The sequence below is a fragment of the Protopterus annectens genome, chromosome 2.part0, assembly GCF_019279795.1.
Source record: "Protopterus annectens isolate FY-2018-M chromosome 2.part0, PAN1.0, whole genome shotgun sequence".
In the NCBI taxonomy this organism is placed as follows: domain Eukaryota; kingdom Metazoa; phylum Chordata; order Ceratodontiformes; family Protopteridae; genus Protopterus; species Protopterus annectens.
In genome coordinates this window covers 989,337,105-989,353,523 of record NC_056728.1, presented here as the reverse complement: position 1 = coordinate 989,353,523, position 16,419 = coordinate 989,337,105, and the positions used below count along the sequence as shown (strand labels likewise).

General features: G+C 39.2%; 1 protein-coding gene across 1 annotated transcript in view; it reads right to left on the bottom strand.

Annotated features, from left to right (window-relative positions):
- LOC122792803 (rod cGMP-specific 3',5'-cyclic phosphodiesterase subunit beta-like) overlaps positions 1–16,419 on the bottom strand; it is an 897,069-nt gene that overhangs the window by 434,350 nt on the left and 446,300 nt on the right. The window lies entirely within an intron of this gene.

The window sequence follows — 16,419 nt, the reverse complement described above, 5'->3', positions numbered from 1 at the left end:
TAGGTCTGCTACAATAAGGACTTCAAGATCTTTATGTAAGTTGGTAATGGATTCAGGCCTATATTGCTTTGAAGTATTTATTCAATTTTTAGAGACCATATAAACCTCCTGATAGTATTGCTATTGCTATATAACCTTGCAGTAATCTTGGGCTTTTCTCCTCCTTTTACATTACGTACAATCCTATTCTGCTGTCATTCCCTTATTTCTAATGGCATACTGTCTCTTCTGCCAACTGAGGGCAGTATTTTTCTGCACTTCTCAGCATTCTCTGACCTCTCCCATCTACTACCACTGCTTTTAACAAAATAATATTTTAAGTCACCATAGTTGGCCTAATTTCAATCAATTCTCTTGCAAGCAATTTCCCTCCACTCAACTGGAGCCCAGAAGCTCTTTAATAAACAAGAAAGCAGTGCAGCTGTTTGTTTTTTTCTTGGAGTGTGAGTCTGGTGTAGCCTCAGTTCACTCCCCACCCTACATTCCTACCTACCTACACATCATTTCCTTTATACTTCCATAGCCAAACCCACAAACAGCTCACACTCGATCATCCTCTGTGTCTACATCAGCTATACACATCTCTTACTCTAATAACTTATAACCTCTCAAACTACCAATCTCTGTAATAAACTACTACCTAACTCAGCTACCAACATTTATCTTCTAATACCTCTATTTCATATCAAAAATACCCGTATATCATCTACTGAGCCTTCATCTTTTAACCATTCTCTACCTAACAATATCCTTCCATACTTTCTTACAACTAAACTGCCCTCACCTACTCACCTAAGAGTAGTCCAGAGCCACTTACTTTCCCTCAATATTACCTAGTTCAATTCCTACTCAAGTACATATACTATCACCTTAAACTTTAATTACTTCACAACAAAATCAATATCACAGAAACATCCCCACCTACTCGAGCTAAAATACACGTGGTCCTATACATACCAAAAATGCATCCAAAGTACAATTACAATCCCCCAGTTTATAACATCCTCAGAAAAAGACAAAGTTTCCATAAACATAACATTGGCCTGCAATTATAACCAAACAACAAATAAAACAGGAATCTGGCAGAAATCATCATTTCCCACCTCAAACTAAATACATACAAATCTTTCTATATTGTAAACATGACACCAGAAGACAACACTACTATTTTAAAAGACACCCTCTACTGGATAACAAGATATTCCCCAGGAAACCCTCATATTAGGAGACCTGAATATTGACTGGCAGCTGGTAAACTTCACCTACCCCTCAAACTCCATTAATTTGTATGGTTTCAAATAATTTATCACTTCCCCTACAAGAATCCATAAAATCAGTAGCAGACAAGCCACCCTAGACTGGATAGTTACCACAAATCCAAAGAAAATAAGCAAATTAGAATGCTTGGCAGACTCAATAAGTGACCATATTATAATCTATGCAAACAGAGAAAGCATCAATATCAACAGAAAATATAGCCAAGTATACAAGTTATCTCTATTCAGTGAGGAATCTTGCATCAATAAATTAAAACAACATAACTGGAAGAGGCTGAAAACATTCCCACTAGAAGACACTATAACTTGAATTTGACACAGTATTCCTTAACATATTAAACAAGCAAGCACTGGTAAGATCTAAAAGAATAAAGGCAAACCAGCCCCATGTCTGATACAAAGAAACACAGCCTGGAAAAACTGGACCTGCAAAATTTTAAATATCTAAATAACTTTGTAAAAAAAAAAAAAAAATCAGAGCTGAGAAAAAAATATCTTACCACACCAGTCTCTTAAATTAAAAAAAAAATTCTACTGGGCATCATTAAACAAACTACTAAAGCCAAGGCTTACTACCACACCCTCTCTCCCACCTCAACAAATACTAAAGACAGCATAGCCTCACAATTTAATAACCACTTCCTTCAAGCACTTCTTTCCTTGCTGACGATCACCACTCCAGCCTCACCATCTATCACTCAGTCTCAGCAAAATTGTTCAAATCCTTCCACCCTTCACCTTGTGCCAACCTCCACAATCAAAAAACATCTACTCGTATTAAAAGCTACAATCTTAGTCACAGATAATGTACCCCTGAATATCTCAAAGATGCATACACTCTCCACTTCTCACACACCTAACAGACCACAATCTGCTCTAAAAATACAGCATGGTTTCTGCCCACATCACAGAACAACAATCCTCCTTAATTTCACAAATGCTACAAATCTACACAAAATCTCTGTTAACCTAGTCACCACTCTTTTCATAGACCTGTCCAAGGTTTTTGACACTGTCTCCCATCAAAAGCTACTAACAACTTTCCTCCATTGGTCTCCAGTGAGACTCTTTTCTCTTTCATGGTTCCACAGTTATTTATCAGAGGGAGCAGGCTGTTAAATGGGAAACATTTTTGCCAGTATCCATTGGAATCGCTCAAGGTTCAATTTTAGGCCTCCGCCGGTAATATTTTCATAAATGATCTCTATTCAGCAATCAAATAGACAAATAGAGTATAATATGTAGATGACTCTACACTTATGTGATCTGCCCAAACTCTCTGTGAACTATAAAAAAAAATCAAGACTCCTTCGCATAAAGTGTTTAAGAACTTGCTGTATTCAACTGGACGTATAAGAGAATTTAAGTACCTTTATCTGCACTTTTAAAAAAAAAAATACAGTATTTAAATTGATTTTAACTGTGTTGCAGGAATATTAACTGAACTGGAAGTTAGTCAGTGTTTGCTGAATTTTGTTATTTGCTAGTAATTACAGTTGTGGGGGTAGCCACATTTTTTGATTTCCTGTCCTTGCCTATTTAAGTGGTACAGTGTGAAATATTTTCTGCTTAAAAACCTCAGCTTTGGCCGGCTAAGAACTTGCTGTATTCAACTGGACATATAAGAGAATTTAAGTACCTTTATCTGCACTTTAAAAAAAAAATACAGTATTTAAATTGATTTTAACTGTGTTGCAGGAATATTAACTGAACTGGAAGTTTTGACTCTGCTCTTCAGTTAGTCCCACCCACCCTCCCTGTTTTTGTTTTGGCGTTATTCTTAATGGCCTTGAAACTGCCCACCCCTCTTGTAAATTTGTGTTTGGATACTCCTTCTGGGTCCATCTCATTTTCTCACTCAACTGAGTGCAGTGAGATCATATTCTGATTTCAGGCACTCCTACTGTGTACAAAGAGAGCATCTGGGAAACAGAAAAAAAATTTAAGCTTGTTTCCTGCCTTTCCTGTTAAGTGGTATAGACTATTTGTAGGCTTCTGAGCCCCCAAGCCCTTCTGTGTTGGAGGGAAGCCTTCTAGCTTAGTTTTTTTTCTTATAACTAGCCAGTTTTCTAGTTTCAGCACTCAAATCTGTTTCTTTGATCTCAGCACTTGTTCAGAAAAAAAAAAATTTCATCTGCTTTTACTGTGCTTGTGTTTCTACCTACTTTATTTTACTTTTGCATCATCTTAAAAGTACTCAGTTGTATTTATTACTGCTTGGTGTAACTCATTCTAAGCCTTTTGGTTTAAACACTTGGGCTTCAGACCAGTTGTTTTGCACTGAGAGGGTTTGTGGTCTGCACTGTAGTGGCAGAACAGGTAGCTTACTTCCTTCTAGGTTGGGAACTGCTGATTGAGGGCTCAGTGTCTGTTATTCTAAAAGTGTATTAATTCTGGTTTAAGCACTTGGGCTTTCAGGCCAGTTATTTTACATTAAGAGGGTTCGTGGTCTGCACTCTTGTGGGAGGAGAGGCTGGACTCTGCCCTTCTGAGCTGGGAATTTCTGGTTAAAGGCTTATAGTGCATGCATATCTGAACTGCTTCTTACTGAAGTTGGTGCGCCTTGTTTGCTGTGGCATAGACTGGATTCAGGCCTGCTGGATCTAGCTTTGTTTGTGTAACTTGAGCACTAATCCAGGCATTCTCTAAAGTATTCAATTGTATTTATTACTGCTTGGTAGTAACTTGATTAAAGTGTAACTATCATTCTAAGTCCTTTGGATTAAGCATTTGGGCTTCAGACCAGTTGTTTTACATTAGGAAGGTTTGTGGCATGCACTGTGGTGGCAGGACAGGTAGCTTTCATCCTTCTAAGTTGGGAACTGCTGATTGAGAGCCCAGTGTCTGTTATTCTTAAAGTGTATTAGTTCTGGTTTAAACACTTGGGCTTCAGGCCAGTTATTTTACATTAAGAAGGTTCGTGGTCTGCACTCTTGTGGGAGAAGAGGCTGGACTCTGCCCTTCTGAGCTGGGAATTTCTGGTTAAAGGTATATAGTGCCTGAATATCTGAACAGTATCTTACTGAAATTGGTACACATTGTTTGCTGTAGCATAGACTAGATCCAGGCCTGCTGAATCTAGCTTTGTTTATATGCTTGTTGTTTGTTTGCTTGTTATTTCCCTGGAACACTAATTCCACCTAATATGCGGCTTCTCAGCGCCTCTGTGGATCACTAGTGATATCTGCATTACTTACTGTACTTATTTCCTTGTTTCACTTGAAAGAAAGTTACTGTTTGTCATTTTTGCATTTAAGTTACCTGTAACACATTGCACTTAAGTTACCTGGCACTTGCTCACTAAAGCAATTATATAAGTCAGCACTAAAAATTAAAAGCACTACACCCTCACTCCCCACTGGCCCTTGTTTTCAATTATTAAGGAATTCCCAATATTATTCTAGCATGTCCAAAGGTCAGTTGTCAATCTCCTCTCCGGTCCAGCTGGTGAATCTGGGAATCTTGAGGCAATGTTACAAATGCCTCATGTACATAGACAACACTCTCCTCCTCCCAACAAATTCCAACACATGTGAGAGATGCAACCATATAGCCAAACTGGAGGCTAAGCTCTCTCAACTCAGTACTGGCATAACCAGTCAGGAGGAGAAGGAAACCACACTCACTATAATTCCAGTCTCACATAGACCTACCACGACAGCAAACCAAACACATAATCACACAAAAACATACTCGGAGGCTCTAAATAAAGATCTGCCTAAGCAGCAGAGACCTCCAAAGCAGACACCCAAGCAACCGCTACCCCAAAACAAAACACGTGCAACACATATCTCACAGCCAGTGTGCCGAACAGTCACAGCCCTTAAGACTAAACAACACACCTGATACACTTGTAATAGATGACTCTATCGTCAGGCACACTGACGTCCCACTCACCAGGCTGAACAAGGAGAGGGTCACGGTGAGCAGCCTGTTGGGCGCTAGGATCCACCACATAACACAAGCACTCAGGTCACTCCAAGGCAAGTACAAATATGACTCAGTCATTGTCCATGCTGGTGTGAATGACCTGAGACGTACCTCCCTGGACTACATGAAAAGAGACCTAAAGGAGCTCTCTGAGCATGTAGCCCAGGCCGGTATGACCCTGACCTTGAGTAGCATCTTACCCTCACCAAGAATGATGCCACAATATGAAGACAAGATGATCAATTTCAAGAATTGGCTTAAGTACTGGTGTCATTCAAAGGGGATCCAATGCCTGTCAGCTTGGGATGATATGCTCGACAAGCCACGATGCTTCGCTAGGGACGGCTTGCACCTGTCACCCTGGGCTTTCGGATATTGGCAAAGGCTCTTGCTACCCCCATAGTGCCTTTTTTAGGCAAGGCTCAAAAGACAAACCCACCTCCATAGGTATCACAAGGGATAAGAAACTAAGAGTAATGCTACTCAACACCAGAAGTCTAAACCTCAAGATGCACGCACTCGAAACTCTCCTTCGCATGGAGAACATCGATATCTGTGCAGTAACAGAAACCTGGTTCAGGGCTCCCGAGAGCACCTCAGCACTACCAGGTTATACCTCATACCATGCTTTTCGGCCCCAAAACCTGGACCAAACCACAAAAGGAGGGGGAGTATCGATATTCATCAAAGATGCCCACACTTCCAGGTTGGTGGCAAAGCACGAAACATCAGAGACTATCCATGTGCAACCAACAGTGGGTAAAACTGCCTTCCAGTTTATAGCCTGCTACAGACCACCCTCCCAAACCCAGGAACCCCACTCAGCCTTCCTGAGAACACTGGAAAATATGAAGGTCTCTCCAAACACCATTATATTGGGCGACTTCAACTACCCAAACATAGCTCCAACACCCTAGCCAAAAGGTTCCTAGAATTTATAAACTCCAATGCTATGGAACAACTTGTTACCACTCCCACAAGAGGGGAAAACATACTGGACCTGATCATCACCAACATGGGGACTCTATGCTCCAGACCAGAAGTGTATCCCTCACTGGTAAGATCAGACCATAAACTAATCTCACTGGATATTCACATCCTGACCCCACCCCCTGCCCAGAAAACCACAGTGAAAAACTTCTCTAAAGCAAATTTCACACTCCTCAAAACCGAAGTGGAATCCTTCAAAGCCCCAGACCTGTGGAAAATCGCCCAGACCGCAAAATCCTTTATAAACACATTCTATGAACACCTTTAGGAATGCATGGATCATGCGATCCCAAATAAAACCAAGACCCAATCCTCCAAAGGCAGACGTCCTGTCTGGTGGACCCCAGCCATAAACAAACTATACAATAGAAGGAGGAAGCTACTAAATGATAGAGCAAAATCCCAAAAGGGAAGGCATCACTGATCAGTATTAGCAAAAAACTACGGGCACTCATAAAATTGTCTAAGGCCAGCTTCGAGAGAAAAATTGCACAGGACACTAAGGATAATCACAAGGCTTTCTTTAGTTATGTTAGGAACCTGGGTGGTAATTCCCATATATGCTCAGAATTAGTCCAAAATGACAAAAAATACACTGAACCCACAGACATTGCCAACATCCTAGCTGACAGGTTCAGCGCAAACTCCCCCCCCTCCCTACCAAAAGGGCAAATATCTATCCCAGCAGAGTGCTGCCCCCCTGACATCTCAGATGCTCAGGTAAGAGCCGCCCTCTCCAAAGCAAAAAGCACAGCATCAATGGGACCAGACGGTGTCCCGGGCTGCATCCTACATGAACTCCAAGAAGAGCTAAACCCAAACATAAAACTACTGTTCAATCTCAGCCTTACTACAGGACATGTGCCCAAAGAGTGGCGTACAGCAACAGTGGTCCCTCTCCATAAAGGTGGTGCCTCAACAGATCCTGGAAACTATCGCCCCATAAGCCTGACTAGCTTGGTCTGCAAAGCTATGGAAAGGATCATCATGGACCTCATAAATAAAGATATTGGGGACCTACAGACACTGGATCCTACCCAGTTCAGCTTTGTTAAGGGCAGATCCTGCCTCTTAAACCTGGTTGATTTCTTTGAAACAGTCACCAAGGCCATTGACGAGGGGAAGGTGGTCCACACAGCCTACCTGGACCTCGTAAAAGCCTTCGATACAATACCCCACTCGGGCATTATAGATAAGCTCACCAGCTTAAATATAAACCCCTATGTCACTAGATGGATTGCAAACTGGCTCAAGGACAGAACTCACATGGTTAGAATTGCTGGAGCCATGTCAGACTCCAAACCAGTTGCAAGTGGTGTCCCACAAGGCTCAGTCCTGGGACCTCTCTTGTTCGGTATATATTTCTCGGAGGTACAGGCCAACACGGAAGGACTGTGGCTGACCAAGTTCGCAGATGACTGAAAACTGGGCACCATAATCGACTCTCCAGCCGACACAAGCATCCTCCAAAAGGGCCTCATAGAAACAGACAACTGGTGCCAGAGCCATCCTCAAGCTAAATGTACAAAAACAAAAAACAGCCCGCAGACTAAATCCTGGTGAATAAGTCCATTTAATGAATATAAAAATTCATTCAGTAGAGACAGCAAAGGTACACAGACCGGTTTCGGCTGGTTAATACACACAGCCTTCCTCAATGTAAAACAAGTCACTCAAAAACTGTCATTTAAATATCAAACAAAACAATGTGATTGGTTACACTTAGAACTGCTCATTTAATCCTGGTGGAAATAAACCACCTAACTTAATAATCCATTTTTTCTCTTTGGAACTCAATAGAGAATGCCAGCCAGTTTTATTTTGTTTATTACCCTTGATAGTGTCAATTATGGTAAATAAAAAATTAGCAGTTGGATGAACTACCTGATGTTTGAATAGAGCATAATCACAATTTTCACCCCTATGCATCCTGCTGTTTTGCAATTTCAGAACAACATTCTCAAAGATCTACATTATGTAAGATCAGAATCTCGTTTGAAATTCAATAATATTTCTACTCCAGAAAAATATGCTATACAAGATTTACAGAACAACCATCAGATTGTTATCATTTCAGCTGACAAAGGTGGAGCTGTCGTGATTCTAAATTGGCTCTACTATGACCAAGAAGCCAAGAGACAACTATCTGACAGGAAATATTATGCTGAGATGGTTATCAATCCTACCATGAAATTTAAAAAAGAAATTGAGGAGTTTTTGTTGCATGCCATTGCTGGCATTCTCTATTGAGTTCCAAAGAGTAAAAATGGATTATTAAGTTAGGTGGTTTATTTCCACCAGGATTAAATGAGCAGTTCTAAGTGTAACCAATCACATTGTTTTGTTTGATATTTAAATGACAGTTTTTGAGTGACTTGTTTTACATTGAGGAAGGGTGTGTGTATTAACCAGCAGAAACCGGTCTGTGTACCTTTGCTGTCTCTACTGAATGAATTTTTATATTCATTAAATGGACTTATTCACCAGGATTTAGTCTGCTGGCTGTTTTTTGTTTTTGTACATGTGCTTGCTTTTCTCCAGCCGTGCAGTTGCCTCCGTGCAGGAAGTTCTCTTTTACTGTTACACTCATTTTCATCAAGCTAAATGCCAAAAAGTGTATAGTCATCCCCTTTGGCAAAAAGTGTCCACAAATTACCACATAGGTGGTAATCCATTAAGTACAGAAGAAGTAATTAGGGACCTGGGGGCCCAAGTTGATCGCAATCTCTCATTTGACAACCACGTGGCCAAAGTGGCTAGAAAAACATTTTATATAGCCCACCTAATCATGAAGGGATTCATTTCTAGATCAGGGGAGGTCATCGTGCCTCTTTACTCATCCCTCATCAGGCCCATAATTGAGTACAATGCTCCTTTTGGGATGTACCTTACCAGACACCTGCAGCAACAGGAAAGACCCCAAAAGTACCTCACCAAGAGGATCAAAGGGCTCAAACAGATGCCATATGCTGCCCGGTTAAAGAAACTCCAGCTCTACTCAGTGGCATACCGCCTGTTCAGAGGCGATCTGTGCCTGACGAATAAAGCCATGTCCAACCCGGAATTAATGAACATGCTGCACCTCAGAAAATCCAAATCCCATTGAGCTAAATGCTCGAGAGACTTGAACCTCAGCACTGAAATAAATAGGACATGCTGGAGGGACAGATTCATAACCCAGAGGCTCCCTTCACTCTGGAGTAAAATCCCGGTCCAGGTTAGGCAGAGTCCCTCATTGACTCTCTTCAAGAGGAATATTGATGAGTGGATGGGAGATCATAGGTTTACCATAGGTATCACTTCTGTGTCACTGTTAGACAGAGGCACAGTATACTAACCACGAAAAAGGGCATAGCAAAATAAATTTAAAATGGGTGGCGAAAGCCAAACACATTCTGGCTAGGCTTATAAATGCCCTAGAGCAGATAGCCTAGTATGAACCTATGAACCTAAGTGTGGCTATTCAGTGCTTTTTACTATTGAATTCCAAAAAAAAAATCTTTTTGCCAAAACTTGCACTACAAAAACAAACCTTACAAATCCCATCCATAGACAAAAGGATTGAAGCAGTAACACAGACTAAATTGCTTGGTGTTACAATAAACAAAAACCTTAAATTCAACCAGCACATACTACAAACCATTAAGAAAATGCACATAAAACTTGGTACTTTATACTAGGCCTGACCCTCTCTAACAGATCAGGCTAGGAAAAGTATTTCCTCCTATCTTCTCCCTATGCACCCCCTTTCCTCACAAACCTACAATCCACCTAGTAAAAGCCTCCTACAATAAAACATCCAAATTTTCTGCCAGGCTCCCATATAACGCATATCACTGCACAGCTCTTAAACCGATGAGCTAGATAGAGCTACCACACTAATTAACCTATACACTACTCCTTACAGCTCATACCCTCATCTACAAACAGAATTCCTGCCCATCCCTAAAGAACATAATTTTTCCATATACAACAAATAGCGAGCTAAGATCTAGTGATATATCTCTTGTAATCCCTATCAAGTCAAGCAATTAATTAGGAGGCAGGCTATACTCTAGTTCTGTCTCAGAACTATGGAACTCCCTCCCACCTCACCTAAGGCAAATTTAACTAGTTTAATATCTTAAAATTATAAATGAGAACACCTTCACAACCCCTGGCTGTGTGTATATGCACCTTATCAGGATAGTTAAAATTACAGCATATATTACTGAACATAGCAATGCCAATAGATCAAGTGCATTTTTGATCTCCTGTCTACCTAATCTACAAAGATAAATCACCTCACAATGTGAGTAACCTAGAAACTGTTATGTTAAAATCTCTATTTAACTATATTGGAATTTTGAATATAAATATCCTTGCTTGAAACACTATGAAAACATGTACAGAAAAGAAAAATAATTCTTACCACTAGTACCTTACTGCAGTTTTACTTTTTGAAGTAATTTAGAACATTCTTAATATAAAGGTGATGGATTTTCCACCCCTGGCCTCTGGTGAAAAGGGCAGCTCTTGCCCAGTCAAGCCATTCTGGTAAACAAATGTCATTAAATAAATACATAGATATTTTGCTGTGAGGGCTAAGCACCATAGAATAGTGTCAAATGTTTGCCTCCCCTCCACAAAACCACACTGATCTGGGTCTGTCTATGTTGACATCACCTTTGCCATTCTTTTAGCCACTATAGATAGAAACACTTTATAATCATGGTTTAGGATGGAAATGGGCCCATATGAAGCTGAATCTAATGGGTCTTTAGCCTCTCTAGGTATTACAGCCACCACCTCTTTCTTCCAGAATGTTAGTGCTCTTCCTCCTCTTAAAATACTGTTAAACAAAACCTTCCAGATATTTATTAGTTTCCCTCCTAGGTTCCAAACTTCCACAAGAATAATATATATCCCTGGGGACTTTCCTGTTGATTGGTTATACATCACCATTATTATCTCATGTCCTCCTATCCTAACTTTTAATAATTGAGCCTCATATGCCTCTAACCTTGGCATATTTAATTCTTCCATAAACATTTCCATGTGTACATTTTCTTGGTCTCTAGATTTCTGTGCTTTATTCAGACTTTCATAAAATTTCTGAAATTTTTCTAATACCTCTACAGGATTTCTGGTTTTCCTTCTTATAGGCTCTCTAAGCATGGTGACAACCCTTTCTACTTTCTGTTTCCTGAGTCATTGTGCTATAAGTTTGTTAATAGTTATTGGATGCGTATCAAAACTTTCAATTAAATGCACATGTTCCAGTGAAATGTACTCTGCCCAGTTGTTGTATCTCGGGGAATAATATGTAAATTCACACCGAACACCTACTGAATTTACATCTTCGTGCCAAATATTTTCATAAATTTCTTCACAAATTCTACCCCCTTTGTTATATTTTCCCATCTGGGCCCCCCAGATGCATATTTCCTGCTGCAAATCAAATTCTAGTCCCCACCTATAAGTAATAATCTCTGCTGAAAACTGATTATTTCTCCCAGAATTTTCTTAAGCTCCATTATAGCGGTTTTAGGTGGAATATACAGTAAGTACATGCCAGTGTAATCCTCCTCCCTTCCCAGTAGCCCCTTAGTACTACATATCTACCATTATTATGTTTTTTTAACCTCTCCCACCACTGTTGGTACTCCTTTTACAATTTAATATAAGTACTCCTCTTTTCCTTTGTCCCAGGTATTCTACTGAATAACAGTCCTGCAAACCTTTCTTTATCAAATTCACATGTTTCGTTTCTTTCCAAATGTGCCTCCTGTAGCATAGCTATTTGCACTGTACATTTTAATATAGTTCACTACTCTTTCTTTTTTGTCAATGTCTGTGAGACCATTCACATTTAAAGATAGTATCGAAAGGGTCATTATGTTGAAAGGTTATTATTCCCTCCTTTTATTTGTAACAGATTTTTTGGTTATGCATCTAGTTTCAGCTTTTGTGTTACATACACACACTAATGTTTGGCAGGCTGACCTTTTTATACAGTTGTTTCTTGTTTTATCCATTTAAGCCTATATCACATCTTACAAAACATGTTGTTTTATTGAAAGCCTTCAAACAAATAAATAAATATACCCTCAATATACCCCAACACCTATTAACTTAATATTAACACACAAAACTATGTACATCTTCAGATATTAAAGTTTTACCTTCCTAATAGGAACAATTGTCCCAAACTGACAGCCACACTCACAGACTTCAGTTAACCTAATAGGAAGGTTATCCATGCTAAGATGCATAGTACAGCCTGTGCTTCTAAGTGCTGTCTACTTTTGTCTTATCTTTATTGCTCTCCCAGAATGAGAAAACTCTTAAATGCTTTAAGAAAATGCCATCTCCTAGCTACTGGAAAAAAGTCATTAAAAGAAGTATTCCATTTTTATTACTCTTTAACAGATTGTCTCCATGTTGACATAACCAGATACAGAATTGCTTCTACAAGTATGTATGTATGTATTTATGTAATTGTTGCAGGAGAGCTTTATTACGTTCAATGTTCTTTATTTGCTTTCTCCTAAAATGTGCTACTAGATAAAGCCAAGAGCTTTTAATCCAACCATTCTCCTGTGCAAGAATAAGAAAAAGCACATCATTTTTATCTTGTATCATACTCTCTTGCACAGACCTTTTTTTTTTTTTTTACATTGCATTGCCTACATTGCTTAATACTGAACACGAAGAAGGAGAAAAGACGGAAAAAAACAGAGGCACTTTCATATCCCCATTACACTTGAAAATAACTGAAAAAACTTTATAGCTTGTACATATCGCACACTATAGAGATATTACTGTTAAGAGCAAACATTTGTTTTACTTGCAGTTAACTCCTTTCTTCCTCTTTCCCTCACCCAAGTGCTCCTCCAAACATTAATGACATGAAGTAGGGCATATGATTTAGAGTCCCCTCCAAGTTTAACAAAGTCAAAAAAGTCCAATATTTCCTGGTTTTCTTGTTCTGTCATGTTTCACAAATATAATTAATGCTTTATAATCCCACATTTTTTGTCAATTTCTGAGTTGTAGGTTTTATTCCTGTTTATCTCCATCTCCCAAATCTAGTCTTTGCTTCTTTTTCCAACAAACTCTCAGTTCTTCTAGTCAGCTCTTGTGCTTTTTTCTCTCTGCTAAGCATTTTCCTTTGAAACACGGGAAAAGGTTTCACTGGCAAAGTCTCTCAAAAGAACAAGAAGCAGAATCTCCTTCTGTTTCACAGTTCACCTTTTGTTGGATAAACTTTATTTCCTCTTTAGCATGTTCTTCATCAAAAATGATTTTGTCCCTCCAGGAAAGAATATTCTGAGGCTAGCTGGATACAGCAGTTTGAATCTCACACCTGCTTTTCAACATTCCCTGATTTAGTGGAATAAATTTACTTCCCTTCTGCCAGATGTACAGTGGATAATCATTCTCCACAAATACTCTGCTGTCTCCCACTTTTAGTACATTGTCCTGCTACAGTTTCTTTAGAATCAGCTCCTGCTGGTAGTATTGCATCTTTACTATTAAAGGTCCAGGTTGCTTTCTCATGGCCAGATGTGGAGCATACATACAATGTGTTCTTCCAGTTAAGAACTACTGCTGAGGAATACCAGTCCAGTTGTTTATTTGGGCTTTCATAAAATTAATAGTCTGCTCCTTCTGGCTTCCCTGGGACAGCAGAAAATCTCAGGTTTTCTCTGAGTGCTCTGTCCTCTAATTCTATTTTATTCAGTGAGTCTTTTCTTTATTTCAACCTCCATTTTTTGCAGTTTTATCACCTCATCTGAATATCTGTTTAAAGCTTCTTCCATGTTATCCAGCCTTTTGTTATTTGAGTTGATATACTCCATCAGTGTTTTATTTTAATCAGCTCTGAGTATATTTGACTTATTTTTTCCTCTAAGTTACTGGAAGTCGTGTCTTGCACCAAAGATGGAGCTTGCACTGCTGTTTGCTGAACAGCTGCAGAATTCTTCCCAGTCTGTGTTTTTTTTTCCTCACCTTTTGTGGTTGATTTTCTTTCAGGTTCTCTGAATTTTTTTTTCTTTTGCTGGCATCCAGAGAGTGCACTTACTAGCCACTTGCTGCAATTTACCCCAAAAAGAGTTCAGTGGCTCTTTCTTCTGAATTTCTGTTTTCACACTGGGAGAGCTGAAATTAAGCTGTTGCTCAATGTGCAGCCATCTTGGAAGTCCTAGCTCCACCTAGGATTGCTGAATTGGCATGTCTCACTTATTCCAATCCTCATTTGATCATCACCTCTGTCACCCAAAACACTAATCATAATCAGATCACCAGGGTCATTAGACCTTATCTTTCTGTACTATGGACCATTTGTTTTATCACCGTAAAGGCATGAAATTATTATTGTACTTGATTTCTGTGAAGCTGCTGTTGGCTGCTAAAGATGTGTGCTCTTTAATTACTGGTGAAAAGTTATTTATGGGAGAGGCAAAATTGCAGGGATCTACCTAGAAAAAACATTTCTCATGGTCCAGTCCTGTGTTCCTACAGGAACTTTGTGTACCCTTATGCTATTTTTTCTTAATATGTTTTCCATATTCTTCTTCTTCTTTCGGCTTTTCCCGGTTAGGGGTCACCACAGCGGATCACCTGTCCGCTCATGATTGTCAGTGGAGTTTTTCAGTGTCGAGTTGTCAGCCCGGTGCCCAACCTTCCACAGAAGGCGCGCACACACACACACACACACACACACACACACACACACACACACACTCACACCTAGGGCCAATTTAGAGTGTCCAATCCACCTACTGCATGTCTTTGGGATGTGGGAGGAAACCGGAGCACCCGGAGGAAACCCACGCGACCACAGGGAGTACATGCAGACTCCGCACAGAAGGCACCCCAGCTTAATCTGTTTCCCATATAAAAGTTGTAATGTATCTCGACCTGCTGATCTGCAGCATAGACATCATTCACTGAAACTTCTGCATCTGTTAACATAGCTTAACAAACTTCTGCCAGCCATTTAATTTCTTCAAATTGTCTGGTGCTAATATCAACAAAGCCTTTGCATTAGTTTGAGAAAGTTTTGAATTGTCATTGTCATTATTTAAAAGTATTTTCTAATCGATTCAAAAGCAGTCTAGATCTGTTCTTTATCATGGTTGCTCAGATTCATTTATTAATTTCTGGGACTGATTTATGGATCGTTTCTAATGGCTCAACCATAGCAAAAATGTCTTTAAATTGTAAATTGATAATCTGAAATTCCTTTAGATATATATATATATATATATATATATATATATATATATATATATATATATATATATATATATATATATATATATATATATATATATATATTAAATTTGATAAATTTAGGGAGGGAGTTGGAGGTATAGCCCTCACCTAAGTGGGTTTCAGCTGGTACAGTGTATTTTTAGTCAAGTGTCTACTTGACCGGGGAAAAAGTATGCGGTTCTAGATTCTCAGTTTCATTATTTTTGTCTTATGAAAATAAAGTTTGGGATTGTGGGCTTTTGGTATATAATAGTAGGTCCATATATAGGGTCTACTTCAAATTAATCAAAACTCACTTACCCAAAAATGAAATTTTTTTCCCATGCCAAGTAAACACTTGCCCATTGTGGGGAAATATGCTCTTTTCCCCACTGTAGTGCAATCCTAAATTTGATAAATTTAGGGAGGGAGTTGGGGGTATAGCCCTCACCTAAGTGGGTTTCAGCTGGTACAGTGTGTTTTGTGTATTTTTAGTCAAGTGTCTACTTGACCGGGGAAAAAGTATGCGGTTCTAGATTCTCAGTTTCATTATTTTTGTCTTGTGAAAATAAAGTTTGGGATTGTGGGCTTTTGGTATATAATAGTAGGTCCATATATAGGGTCTACTTCAAATTAATCAAAACTCACTTACCCAAAAATGAAATTGCCGAGACAGGATGTCTGAAACCAGATTTTAATGAACAACTGTATTGCCAAAATGTTTCTCAGGGTAAGTATCCAGTCGACCAACATTTCAAGAAGAAACACACTGCACTATCTCCACATCCCCCCCTAATTAAATATACCAACTCCAAGATCGCACTACAGTAGGGAAAACGCAAATTTCCCCATGTTGGTCAACTGGATACTTACCCTAAGAAAAGTTTCGGTAATAAGGTTGTTAATTAAAATCAGGTTTTGGACAACTCGTCTCGATGATTTAGTCTTTGGGTAAGTGGGTTTTCATTAATTTGAAGTA